At 38.0% G+C, this 14,834-nt stretch overlaps 1 pseudogene; it reads left to right on the top strand.

Moving 5' to 3' along the window:
* Positions 1-1,194: 1,194 nt before the first annotated feature.
* LOC107806447 (GPI-anchored protein LLG1-like) lies at positions 1,195-4,312 on the top strand (annotated as a pseudogene).
* The last annotated feature ends 10,522 nt before the right edge of the window (positions 4,313-14,834 follow it).

A 14,834-nucleotide genomic window follows, 5' to 3' on the forward strand; every position in this document is an offset into this window, starting at 1 on the left:
TAGCGCCTTAATAAACAGCGCTATACCTGACCGTCTTTTCATATTCAAATATAGTGCCCTTTTAAAGGGCGCTATATGTATTTTGGTCACTAACTTTTTTTTCACCTATTTTTGCGCCTTGAGTCCAAAAATGCATTATTTTGGTTCCGGACTCTAGCTACTAGTACTAGTATTGTATTTTCTTTTTTAATGTTCTAACACATAATACTTTTTCAGATCTATAAATAATTTAATTTTAAAATTTTTATTTTACATTTAGCTACATGCTTTATATTCAAAAGTCTCACGTCATATTTAAGATTTTAAGTTTTAATTTTTTTTTCTTTTTTAAAACTCTACATTGAATCAAATTATGACCACATAAATTGAAATAGAGAAAGTAATATTAATTTATCTTTATTTAGTTGTAGCGACTCTAATGTGCTTATCCAAAATATGTCCGTTCAGTTTATTTCAATTTATTTAGCAATTTTTAACTAATACTTCTAAGTTCTAGTTTATGTGACATTGAGCTCGTTTGGATAAATTTATTTTAAATAACTTTTAAGCATAAATCATAAGTTAGGAATTCTATCTTTTGGTTTTTTTGTTTTTATTTTGTTGTCAATTTAGCTTTAAAACAAGTACTTAAAAGCACTTCTTTTTTTACTTTATCCAACACGCAACAAAATGACTTAAAAGCTATTTTGGCTTAAAAACACTTAAAACAAGACAATCCAAACGGGTTCATGGTCTCTTTTTGGTACTCCCTCCGGTCCACAATAAGTGATTTTTTGGTCTTTTTTTGTGGTCCCAAAATATCTGATTTTTCCAGATTTCAAGAATGAATTATTATTTTTTTTTTTACATTGCCTTTGGAGTAAATAGTGTTAGAGTATGTGTTAGAAGTATTTATGTGAAGAGATAGTAAATGTTAATATAGTCAATTTCATTGTTAATTAATATTAAAATGTGAATTTCTTAACATGTGTGAAAACAGTCAAAAAAGTACTTATTGTGGACCGGAGGAGTATATTTTAAAGAGTATAATTCCTGTTATACTTAAAAATAATTTAACTTAAATATTTTTATTTTATCTCAATGACATAATTTTATATTTACAATAGGTAACAGGAGTGAATACAAAATTTAAGAAGAAACCAAAAAAGAAATTGAGGCACAAGTAACTACTCTATCACGGAAGCAGACGTTGGTGTTGCATTAGGTGGAAAGAACGTAAGAGCATTTAGTAATGAGAGTTATTAATGAGATGAGCATTCAGTTTTAACTTTTACCTCCATTAATAGAAATCAAAAAAAAGAAAGAAAAGAGAATCAGTTCTATCTGTGAACTATCAGTGAAGACAGCATCGCTCCTAGTATCTTTTTTTTGTCACATTTTAAATTTGAATAGATAAGAAGAAACCCTCCTCTTAAAACAATGGACTGGACACACTGTTGCTCTTGTTTTATTCTACTTCTCTCTTGCTCCCTTTTGCCTGCCGTTTCGTCTTCAACTTCTATCTCCGGTTTGCTCCTTTTTCTTTTACTATTAGAGTTTTTTTTTTTTTTTTTTTTTTTGGTTTTCAGTGCAATCAAAGTTAATTGCCATATTATAGATTTTCGTGCCACAGATGGAATTTTGGTTCATAGAGTTTCAACCGGGAGAAATCTCCTTCAGGTTAGAAAAGGTAATCTTCAAGCTTCTTTTCCTGATTTAATTATTTTATGTTTTTCACGATTTAGTTGATCGTAGTTATGAGGTCATCGTCTATGCTCTAAATTTTGGTAGGAGAAAACATCATTTCATTGAACTTCGATAAATTGCTCTTGGGTTACACTTTATACTCCCTCGGTTTCAATTTATGTGAACCCATTTGATTGGGCACGAAGTAGTTTAAGAAAAGACATAAAACTTTTAAACTTGTGGTGTAAAATGATGTATATATTTTGTGTGGTTATAAATCATTACATAAAGGTAAATTATTTCCAAATAGGGAAAGCGGTCATTCTTTTTGGCACGGACTAAAAAGGAAATACGTTCAAATAAATTGAAACGGAGGGAGTATGTCATTTTTCAGTTTTATTCTCTTCTGATCTCGTTTTCTTGGGGCCTCTATGTCAAAATTTCATTTTTGTTTGGGGAAAGGAAAGGGTTTTTCCCCTTTGAAATTGAAGGTGGGAGAATGCTTAATGATGTATCTCGATTTGCTGTCTTGTGCTCTCTGGGTTCTCTTGATCAAAATTTGTTTAAGTACTATGCATTAATCTTGCAAAATATATCTGTACAATTATGTCAATTAAAAGGTAATTACAGATATCGATAACTCTATTTGATAGCATCGATTGATATCTTAACTATAAGAGGTTAAATTGCACTGATGGTGTAAGAAATACATTACATTGTCAATCAGTGCATGTAACTTAAATTCTTTTTGTTTTAACAATCTCGGATGCCTTCTACTACTGCAGGGGAAAAAAAAAACTTTTCCCAAAAAAGGAACACTTGGAACGGCTAGGGCAAACTTTGTTGGCACTTCATGAATGTTAAATGTAACAATATATGAATCTTTTCCACATAATGTCGAGTTTACTCATTTCCCCCGGAGCAGGCACTAATTTGAGTAGTGTCTTGTTCTGGTTAAGGTGTTAATGTCTTTTGGCTTCAAGTGCATAACCTCTTCTGCTTTTTTTTTGGAGTAAGAGTGACAATGTGATGGTTCCACGTAATGTTCTTTTAGATTTTTTCTTTTCAAGTTCTATAAGCAGTTATCATGTGCTCCAGTCTTGATTGCATTCTCGCATTTTAAGTGTCTGCGAAGAACCAAATGCATTTTTTGATAGAACTCTTTCTTTCCTACACGTGCATATCAAAATCTGTAAGCAAATCCTGATGTCTTCATTAATTTTAAGAATGGCTATGAACAGTCAAGTGACGATCTTCAAATGCTTTGATTTCTTTATAACTCCCCATCTCGTTTGATTGCGGAATGAGGTCTTTTTAACTCAAGAATATACGGATATGATGATTTCAGGCAATGGTGAATTGCGCTCATAGGCTTTTGTTTTACTTCTAATTCACAAAATTTGCTTTGGTGGAGCTCAGTTCCATGGACTGTCGAGTTCAACTTTTCTTTTCTTTTCCATCTGCTTTTCTGGTTAAATTATTCTCAAAGATGCTGAACGTGGAAATGTATGACCATTATCAGATCATTGTAAATGGAGCAAGTGCTGTTCATTTGATAATATTGCATTGTAGTTGCATCTCTATGCGGTTGAAATATCATCTAGGACTGCATGACATCTGGGTTGAAGTTAGTTATGTAACTTGTTTATAAGATATGATTTGAATTGTGGTACAGGATGTTCTGATGAAAGTGCTAAACATAACTCTCTTTCGTTCCAACTTCAACTTGAAATACTCTCTTTTTTCAACTTCAATTAAATATTGTCCAAACATCTAAGAATGACTATGGTTATGTCATGATAGAGAAGACAATTGTTTTAGCTTACTTTCTCTTAAAAGATATCTGTGGTGGTTGGGTTGGAGAGAAGACAATCCAGAATTATCTTTGGACAAGGGAATTAAGAATAAAGATAAGCATCTTCAGGGAACAAGCTATTAACATGAGTACTGGTGGAATAACAAACATGGTTCGTTTGAGCTGCCCGAAATATTTAACTGCAATTTGTGTATTGGTTATTTTTATATGTATAGAGTTATTGCGTTTTGTAATATACTGTTCAATTTATAAACTGACTTAGAAGATGATCTGAGTTTGCTTAAATCCCCTTAAGAATTGCTGAAGCATTGTTTGCATCAATACTCTATGCAGCTTGTCCTGTTAGCTTTGAGTTGCAGAACTACACAGTCATCACTAGCCAATGCAAAGGACCGCAATTCCCAGCCAAACAATGCTGTGATGCTTTTGTACAGTTTGCTTGCCCTTTTCTGATCTTTTGAATGATTTGTCATATGAGTGCTCCGCCACCATGTTCAGCTACATCAATCTCCGCGGGAAGTACCCACCTGGTCTTTTTGCCAGTATGTGCACAGGTACTAAACAAGGTCTGGACTGCCCCAGATTAGCACCATCACAATCTACCAATGATGATGCTAATAGCAGCCAGATAAACTGTAAACTATCGCCAGTTCAGATAATGGCCACAGCTTTTATGTGGGTGTTATTGTTGGTTTTCTGATGATCTCACAAGGTATTAGTACACTTTCAGTATTCTTTCTTCAAATACTGTTTGTACAACTGAGTTCTGCATCACCTTCCACAGCTCCACTGATTGATAATGAACAAAACATGCATTGAAAGGCTCCCTCATATTTATTTACATCAGAAGAATCGTCTTTTGCTAAATATTCATGTTTAAAAGTATCTGCCCTTTGTTATTGAAGATGCTGGTTGGAATTCATCCTTTTGTCTTGTATATCCCGCTTGGGATATTTTTAGCTTCCTTTTCGTATTTTCCTGTTTGTTTGAAACCTTGGGCGTTGGAGGGAGGGCTTTAAATTTTTATGATGACTCACGCGTGTTCATTGGTGAGTACTATGGACAAGTATCTCGCTATTACAAGATTCTACAACCTCAGTAGCGGAATAGGGTACCATAAAAAGGTTTATTGTAATTTCTTCAAAAAAGAAAGAAAGAAAGGTGTATATATATCATTACCGTAAGAGGTTTTCCTTTCTAAGACATTAATGTTGTCGAATTAGTCCATGGGTTTAAAATACAGGGTGATGACAATTACTTTGCACTGGCTGATTACGCCTAACAACTTTTCTTTCACTTCCTTTCCCTGGTAATAAGGTCAGTTTATTAGCTTACTACTTTAAACTCTTCAATATTTGGTTCGCACCTATCGCGAAGAAACAGAGGACAAGAAAATTCCCTTCGCCGAAGTTATTAGAAAACTATTGCAGATTTATACATGCGAAGATAGTAGTATATGTGTGTGTGCTTCGTGGAGTAGGCAATAGGAAGATTGGCACCCATATGATGGTATAAAAAATAGATTTAGGCAAACATTAGTCACTACTGCTGAAGAATTTGAGTCCGTCGAGCAAGGCAGATAGATCAAATGAATTCACTATACAGTGATTTCCAATTTGTTTGAAAATTATGTTATTCAGGGGACTCAATCCTCGACTATAGCATAATGCCCCGGAATTTTTTTGCTATTTATTTCGTCCTCGTTCAGGCACTAATTTGGGCACAGGGGTATATGAAAAGTTTTGAACGTGTATAACACCTAAATCTCATTCTTGGAAGGCATTACAGATGTTTAGAAAGGGAGTAGCAGTGGTATGGAACCAATTGAAGATGGTTAAGGGGAGAAGACGATCTTAGTTGCACAAGATCCGTTTCAACCGAGCATATCTTCCAGCTTATGACGAATTGAGCTAAGAGCTATATGTCAAATGAAAGCTCTTTGACTCTAATTTTCAGAATTTCAAACCGTTTATCGTCTACATTAATACAAAAGGTTATGACTTTTTTACTAAAGGGTAGCAGTGTAGTACCCTGGCCCTCGAAACAGCTGTGGCCAACGGTTCAAACCGTGGGGACCGACCGTGGCCATAGTTCAATCGTGGTAAATTCCAGAATGTGGCATCGAAGGAAGGCCTGAGGGACCAGGCCAACCATGACCACAGATTTCAACCGTTGCAACAGATTATCCTAGGCCTATAAAAGGCCCCAAAAATGTGATTTTCTCATTCTTAACACCCCAAAGAGTTAAAATCTATTCCTTTCAAGGAGATACTAACCCAAGATCATTCCATAATGTCCAAGGTGTGTTTTCAAAGTGATTATAGCTGGATTATTACTGCAACGACTCGATCAGTTGTTTTACTTTCTAGAACCCCATTCCCCTATTTAAGACTTTTCGTATGTGCTTTTCCTATTTTATGACTTTGCGGTGCAGTTGGTTTGTTTTTGGAAGTATTCTGTTTGAATTCAGAATACTTAGTTCCATAATAGTGGCCTAAGGTGGCCAAGTTTGACTTAAGTCAACACTTTGAGTAAACAACCTCGAAATCGAGATTTGAAGGTTACAATAGGTTCGTATGGTGATTTTGGACTTGGGCGTATATTCGAATCGAGTTTCGGGTAGAATGGGAGCGTTTCAACGCTTATTGTTGGAAGTTGGCATTTTGAAGGTTTTACAATTTTCTATGTTTAACTTGGGGTTGACTTTGGTATTATCAGACCCTGTTTGGCATTTCGATCCTGTGGGGTAGCTTCATTTTGTCATATTGGAATTGTGTGTGAATTTGGTGTCATTCTGAGTTGTCTAAGTATGATTCATCGTAGATGGAGTTAGTTGGAAGAAGTTTGAAGTTTAGAGGTTGATTAGTTTGGTTTGAGATGCGATTCTTGGCTCTGATGTTATTTTGTGTTCTTCGAGACCTCGAGTAGGTCCGGATTACATTTATGGACTTGTTGGTATGATCAGACGGGATCCCGGATGGCTCGGGTGAGTTTCGGACCACCCAAAGCAATGTTGAACTTGGCAGATTTTGCTGCTATCTGGTGTGAATCGCGACTGCGAAGGTGCTACGCAATCACGTAGTATTATGTAGTGTTGGGGGCGAGTTGTTCTTCGGTTGCGCAGATGAAGGGTCGTGATCGCAGAAGGGAGGCTGACTAAGCTTTGTGTTTGCATGGAGAGGGTCGCGAACGCGATGGGTAACAGGGGCTAGCCTGGGTTGGAAGCTTGTGTTTCGCAATCGCTTGAGGCCTTTCACAATCGCGTAATAGTAAGTTCTGGGGGCTGGGATTTTGGCCTTTGTATTCCGGGGCTTAGCTCGCGATCGCGAAGGCTTGGGTTATTATTATTTGCGATCGCGTGAGGACACTCATGATCGCGTAGAAAGAAATTCCAGCGGTGGCAGTTTTGGCCTTCGCGGTCGTGGTGGTGCTTTCGCGATCGCGAAGAGGAAGGACCTGGGCAGAATATAAGTTTCATTTCATCCTATTTTCTTTTGGCTTGGGCGATTTGGGAGCTTTTTGAAGAGCCATTTTCATCAAGTATCACGAGGTATGTGATTTCTGCTTATTGTGAGTAAAATACATGGATTACGTGTGGATTTTAACATGGAAATTAGTAGAATTGTAGGATTTTGTTGAAAAATCTAGAATTTGGTAATAATGAGATTTGATTACGAAATTGATTATGGAATTGGATATAAATTATATATTTGGGTTCGTGATACCATGTGTAATATTTATCTTCAAAATTTTTCGAAATCCGAGTTGATTTTTGTTGACTTTTTGAGTGAGGTTGGGAATTGATTCTATTGTTAAATTATGAGTTTTTGAGGATACATTGATTGGTTTGCTCGTCCCTTTGACTAGTTTCGAGTTGCTCTGCGTCGATTTGAGGTGTTAGTGAAGTATTGGAGGCGGGTAGACTTGGAAGTAAGGTAAGTCTCTTGCCTAATTTTATAAGTGAGAATTATCTACGTAGGCACTCTATTTGTTATGTGCTATGTGTTTTGGGTGCTACGTACATACAAGGTGACGAGCGTTCGTACATAAGCTAGATTCTTGGTTATGACCGAGCAGAATTATACCTACATCATGCTTTAATTGTAATACCTGAATTAATCTTGCCTGTTTGATTACTTGATTTTATGTTTTAGTAATTAAAATCTTACTACAGGAGTAACAAAGAAACCTTTGAGGGACAATAAGTCGAAAGCACATAAGATGTTTTTCCCCGGAAAAAAGTTGAAAGGAGATAAGATTCAATTCTTCAATTTGTGCTATTTGAAGAGTTTTTGAAGTATCGTAATAAAAGTGTATTTAAACCTATTTCTGTCTTCTCAAATAAATTTGAGAATAGCTGATTAAAAATATTTTCAAAAATAAATCATAAAAATCTTTAAGGGCTTGTGTTCTTGTTGAAACTAAATTTAAGATGAATATATTAAATAATGATTGAGGATTTCTATGGGAAAGAGTTTCTTCTTTTATTGAGTTAGTTATCCAAGAGCTTTATGAATCTGTCACGACCCAAAATCCCACCTTAGGCGTCGTGATGACACCTAGTCTCTAAGACTAGGTAAGCCGATTTTATAATAATTCAAGCCAATTTTTTTTTCTTTTTAATCAAAACTAACAGCGGAAACAAATATGAAAATCTCCAAAGACCGGTAATACTGAGTCACGAACACTAACTGAATATATAGAATGATCTCAAGGATCAAATACTCAATACTGTTTGATTAAAAATTAATAGTACAATAAAATGAAGAGAATGCAAGGGACTGCGACGACCAAGCAACTCTACCTTGAATCCTTACAATCTCGCTTTAACTCTGTCTAAGTCTGATATCTCCAATACCTGGCTCTCCACAAAAATATGCAGAAGTGTAGTATGAGTACACCACAGTCGGTACCCAGTAAGTATCAAGACTAACCTCGATGGGGTAGTGACGAGGTATAAGTCAAGACACCTACTAGTCATAATAACTTGTGCAGTAAATAAGTATAAAGCTAATAATGAAAACAATAAGCAAAAAATGACAACAAGGAATAAACAAGTGATATAACCGTAAAGTAATCCGAACACCGTTAAATACCATAAAACCAATTAAGGAAAAACAATGATAACCGAATACTCAAACTGTTCTAACATAAGTTTCACAACAGAATTACTCTAAGGTAACCCATCTCATAAACACAAGTCACGAGTCCCAAATCACAAATCATATGCTCATGGAACCTCGTGCCCACATTTTTCATCACGACCGCACGGACAACTCACGTACCAATATCTCAATCCGCCCGGCATGGTCACAACTCAATATTTGTAATGACCCGACCGGTCGTTTTGAACATTTGCATTCCATTATGCTATTTGAAGTCTTGAGTAGCTTCGTATGATATATTATGACTTGTGTGAATCGTCGGTTTTGGTTTTCAGGTGATTCAGAATTTGATTTGGAAGAATGATTCTCAACTAGGAAGCTTTATGTTGGACGAGTTGACCAAGTTTGACTTTTGAGTATTTGACCCCGGATCAAAGTTTTGATGGTTCCTTTAGGTCCGGATGGTGATTTGAACTTGGGCGTATTCCCGGATTTGCATTTGGATAATTCTAGAAGGTTTCGACACTCATTGGCGAAAATTGGAAATTTGAAGTTTTGGAATGTTCATAAGTTTGACCGGGAGTTGACTTTGATGATATTAGGTTCGGATTGCGGTTTCGGGAATTGGAATAGCTTTGTTATGTCATTTGGGACTTGTGTGAAAAATTTAGAGTTTATCCGAGTTGATTAGATATGGTTCGACATGAGTTTTGGAAGTTAAAAGTTCAAAAGTTCATTAAGTCAATTTGAGGTGTGATTCGTCGTTTCGGTGCTGTTATGTGTGATTTGAGGACTCGAGTAGGTTCGTGTTATGTTATGTGACTTGTTGGCATGTTTGTACGGGGTCCCGAGAGGGCTCAGATGTGTTTTGGATGAGTTTCAGATAATTTTTGTTCATGTTGGCAGTTCTGGTGCTGGTTCTTCGCACCTGCGCATAATTGGCCGCAGGTGCGGACGTGCTTATGCGATGAAATTCTTGCTTCTACGAATAAGAGGCGTCTTGGTGAGTTTCGCATCTGCGGAGGAATAAGCGTAGATGTGTAGGCGCTTCTGCGGGGTATGTAACGCTTCTGCGAGAATGGTCGTGAGCTAGGTGTCCGCTTCTGTGGTGGTGCATACGCTTCTGCAAAGTCGCAGGCGCGGAAGGTGTTCCGCAGGTGCGATCATGGTTCCTTAAGTTGAGGTCGCAGATGCGACGTTTTAGATCACAAATGCGAGACCACAGGTGCGGCATTTTGTTCGCAAATGCGGAAGTTCTAGGCAAACTCATTATATATCGAGATTTGGTTCTTTTTGTCATATTTTGAGTTAGAGACTTTGAATTTGGGCGATTTTGGAGGTGATTTTCACCACATGGATTGGGATAAGTGATCTATACTAGGTTTTGGTTATATTTCATGAATCCATCTCCATTTTGGCATTTAATTGATGATTTCAAAGTGAAATTTTGGGGGGTTTTGTCTTAAATTTCATAAAGTGAATTTTTGAGTTTGGAACATCGATTCAGAGTCGTATTTGAGTGAAACTAGTATGGTTGGAATCGTAATTGAATGGGTTGTCGGATTTTGTGAGTTTTATCAGGCTCCGAGGTGCGGGCCTGAGTTTGACTTTTTGGTTCACTTTGAGCTTTTGAAGATTCCACCTTTATCGTTTGGGTTTGCTTCCTTTGGCATTATTTGATATTATTGAGTTGATTTTGGCTAGTTTTGAGCCGTTCTAAGGTCGGTACGCGCGGGATGGCGTTTCCAGAGTATTGTTGGACTGCTTGGTATTGGATTCGGCTTGTTCAAGGTAAGTAACACTTCTAAACTTAGTGATGAGGGTATGAACCCCTGAATATATGTGATATGTGTTTAGGTGTTGAGGTGACGCACATGCTAAGTGACGGGCGTGTGGGCGTACACTGTGTGAATTATGACTCGGATGATTTTATGGTACTGTGTAGTGAACTAATCTTGTTTCAATCCATGAAATTTCCACGTGCTAGAGTAATTGAGTTGTGATCCATGTTAGAAACCATATTTAGGATATGATTATTCTGTTGGGACCCACTGAGGTCATTTCTTCTGTTAGAGTTATTTGCTTAAATTGCAATGACATACTCAGTCATATTCATTCATTTGCATATCATATCTCAGTCTCTGTTATCACTTGTTGTCACATCATGTTATCATTGTTGGGCTGATTGGCATGAGATTTGTGAGGCCGAGAGACTGGAGAGGATGATGAGTGAATGAGGCCGAGGGCCTGATTGTGAGTGATATTTATGGGATCGGTCTGCACGCCGCAACAGGCTTTATTGATTCATGCCATGATTGGCTTATATTAGCGTTTGGGCAGGGTCCACCCCTCTGGAGTCTGACATACCAAAAGTTAGCGCAGGTACCTATTGAATGCGTGTTCCGAGTGCTAGTGCCGAGTTATTGGGAGGACTGAGTGACCGGGATGACTGAGTGACTGGGAGGATTGAGTGACTAGGAGGACTGAGTGACTGGGAGGACTGAGTGATTGAGCGCGCTAAGCGAGGTTGAATGCTTCGAGAGCATGAGCACATGAGTTTATCATTGTGGTGCATTACACTTGACATGCACACTTGGCATGTAGTCATAAAGATGTATTTCCTCATGTTGTACGGTATGGTGACATTCATGACTTCACATGCGCATTGACCTGTAGGCATAAAGATGTACTTTCCTCATGCCATCTTATAATGAAGCATCTTATATGTTGTTGAAAATATTTGGGAAAAATCACAGTTTTCTACTATACTCACATTTTGGTGATTTTGGTGAAGATTTGGGTTTTTACTGTTATATCTGAGAAGCATGACTATTTTCCATAAGTGTGAACGAGCTGACCATCATATCTTTGAATATTATTTGTACATTTTTCATTATATTGGTACGAGTTATTCTTGGATGTTGGTGTTGGACTCTGACCCTTGTCCAAGCTCATCAATGCTTTCAACCTATGGTAAGGTTTGTTAGTTATTGCGTACATGGGGTCGGTTGTACTCATATTATACTTATGCACCATGCGTGCAGATTTTGGGTGCTGATGTTACTGTGTATGGCGGGAGCTGGCATTGAAGATGTACATGCGTTCTGGTTATAGCTACCTCTTGTTCATGGTTGCTTAGATTTATAGAAATCTGTTTATGTACATTTCAAACAGATGATGTATTTATTTCATACCAGTTTTTTGAACTCTAAGTCTTAGAAGCTCATGATTTGTACTACCAGTCCTTGGGGAGTTGTATAAAATTCAGTTATTTCATTTTTGACTCTTATCATTATCATTATATTGTGGTGTATTGTTAATTAGTTTACCTAGCGGGTTTGGTTAGGTGCCATCACGACTAGTTGGATTTTGGGTCGTGACAAGTTGGTATCAGAGCTCTAGGTTCATAGGTTCTACGAGTCATGGGCAAGTGTCTAGTAGAGTCTTGCAGATCGGTATGATGACGTCCATTACTATCTTCGAGAGGTTACATGGCATTTAGGATAAACTTCCCGTCTTTCTTTCCTTATCGTGCGGCATTGATTCAGCTTGAAGCATATCTCTTTGAATTCTTTCCACTCACTTGTATGCGCATGTGAGCGCTCGGTATCAACTGTACATCGACGGCTTGTGGATTCTATGAATGAGGTGCTAGATGTATTTTCTATGTTTTGGTGATGGGCCAGTCTGGAGTACTTGAGGCCCAGTTTGGACCGCAGCTTAGGCTCGGTATTTCTGTTGTGTGAGCATGTGCTTTTGGACTTCTACGTCCAGTGGTGTCCCTAGAGTGGGACTGGTGACTCAGTGAGTGGTTGGATGGCTATATGATTAGTAGGGTATGACTGCGGGATGTGTTCGGACGACTTGAATGTGACGGGAAGAGTTTGCTTGAGATATGAAAAAGACTATTGGATGCTCGATTTCAGTGGATGTGTCATACAGTCTTGAGTTATGAAGGTTTTTGAGAGATTCTCTCGTGTTATTTCATTTGTGAAACGAAGTAGATTTTCATATCTTGTTGATAAGTTTAGACTCATGAAGATTAGGTGATTGCGTAGTAGTTGTGGCTGTGAAAGAGTATAGAAAGATGCCAATTTGAGGCTAAGCAAATGGGTTATCTCCTGCGGGGTGGTCTACGGAGGTGTGTTCCTTATGATGTTGTGTGGAGGCTTTCTTTTCTACTAGTGGGTTATATGTGTTGTGATTTGATTTTGGATTGGTTTGAGAATGTCGACTTGACTGTCACGAGGATGAATGCGAGCTTAGCAGATAATTTAAGGTATTATATGGTTTGTGTTACATGAGCTTAGGAAAGATTTAGTTGAATCTCATTGTGGTATTATGGCAGTAATAGAGTATTGGCATTGTGAGCTATCGAGTGTTTTGATCTATGGCTTTGAGCCAAGTGAGGGAGTCTGCTATCGACGATTTAATTGCATGGTTACGTGTTATATTGGTTTCGGTCTGCGGTATACTTGTGGATCAGTTATGACTTGCAGAGGCTGGTTTTGAGGATGACTTAAGCAAGGAAATTTCTGGATGCATGGTGTATTACACTTTATGGGTATACAGGAATCATGGAATGATTGAGTAGCTATTCGTGATTGATGTAATGCGCATGGAGTAGGAATTCGCTCGGTTGCGTTAAGGCCGAGTTACTTCTTTGGATGTTGTCGTGCTAATAAGGCACAAGTCGTTCGGCCCATTTGGGCAGTACAATTGAGATTTGAGCAGAATGGATGGCTCTCGAGCAGTTGAGGATTTTTCGGATTGGTTGGTATATGGCTAGAATCTGATATTTGCATTGGATGGTGTCGAGAATCGTGGTATTTCTATATCATTATGGATTCTACATTCCAGTATTAGGAAGGTAAAAGAAACAATTTTAGATTCACATAAGGTCTCTTCAGAGTGGGTATCTCGATTGTGGTACTTTTGGGGTGCTTAGGAGGGAATACAACGGCTTATGAGCCTAAGGGCAGCGTGGTTTTATGCTAGGATCTCTTGCGGTGAGATTTGGGTAAGGATCGTGGTGTTCTGGAAAGGAGAAGTGTCACCTTGAGGGTAATTCGGAAGGAACTCGGAGAAATAGGACAACTTGGTAGTAGGTTGGATCAACACAGTATTGGTATGATCGGTTCTTTGGGTACTTATGATGTGGTGAGTCTCTACAGGTGTTTTGTGGTAATACTCTTGGGTTTGGAGACCTACGTGGCTTGGTTATGTGCAAATGGGTTTCGAAGAGTTCTCGATGGATATTTCCTACCAGCGTGAGGAGCGTGTTGCGTATTATGATTCTCTACTGGATGGGATCAAATGGATGATATTTGACTGATCGGGTATGTATTCTGCTAGAGACTTAGAGTTGATTATGAGATTCTCATGCTTTTCATATGATGGCACGATAAATGCGGTGCGTCCTGTGGGATTGAAAATTTTATGTGCAAGGTGGTGGTTCAGTTTTGAAGGGAAGGTCATGAATTCTTAGACATCATGAACTGTTTCAGGTGATTAGATGAATGATATTACTACTTGGTATTGCCTGAGAAAGGTACACATTTCAGAAGGCGCATTGTGTTTTGACTTATGGATGCTTCATTGGTATTGTGGTACTCGCCTGGTTGATCAACTACTGATATTCAGATTTTGCTATGTGGCATGAAAGAATTATAGAAGTATTTTTTGTGCAGATGAGTATCTATGAGAGATGTGTTAGTCATTCGAGTGGTGGAGTTGAGATCGACTATGGCGATCCATGTATTCTATGGATTTGGAGACTGGAAGTTCTTAGAAGCAGATTGTCTTGGGGTTGCGGACTGTGAAGATGTGGCCAAAGTTCACCAGATGGTGCTACGTGTTATGGTTAGATCATTATGGACTTTTGGAGGGCTAATTATCCATTTGGGTATGACCGGAGTTGATTTGGTGGTCCATTTGTAGGCCCAATGAGGATGTGTATTCTACACCGGGTCAGATTTGTTAACTCAGAATTTGTTCGTGTTGAGGGGTGTGGTATTCGGTTAGAGTTTAGCTTATTTGTGTCCTAATATGTTCCATGTTCTACTATTCTATATTACGAGGGGTTGCGATTAGTATGTTATATGCACACATGATGTTGTTCTATTTGGGCCTTGTAGCGAAATTCGAGCGAGATGGTTATTGGGTGTTTAATGATTGAGTGCACCTTGGTTGTGGTCTTTTCGGGTTGTGGTATATTGTGTTATTCGCTTCTCCATGGTTATGTTCAT

This window comes from Nicotiana tabacum, chromosome 21 (genome assembly GCF_000715075.1).
Source record: "Nicotiana tabacum cultivar K326 chromosome 21, ASM71507v2, whole genome shotgun sequence".
Taxonomy (NCBI): domain Eukaryota; kingdom Viridiplantae; phylum Streptophyta; class Magnoliopsida; order Solanales; family Solanaceae; genus Nicotiana; species Nicotiana tabacum.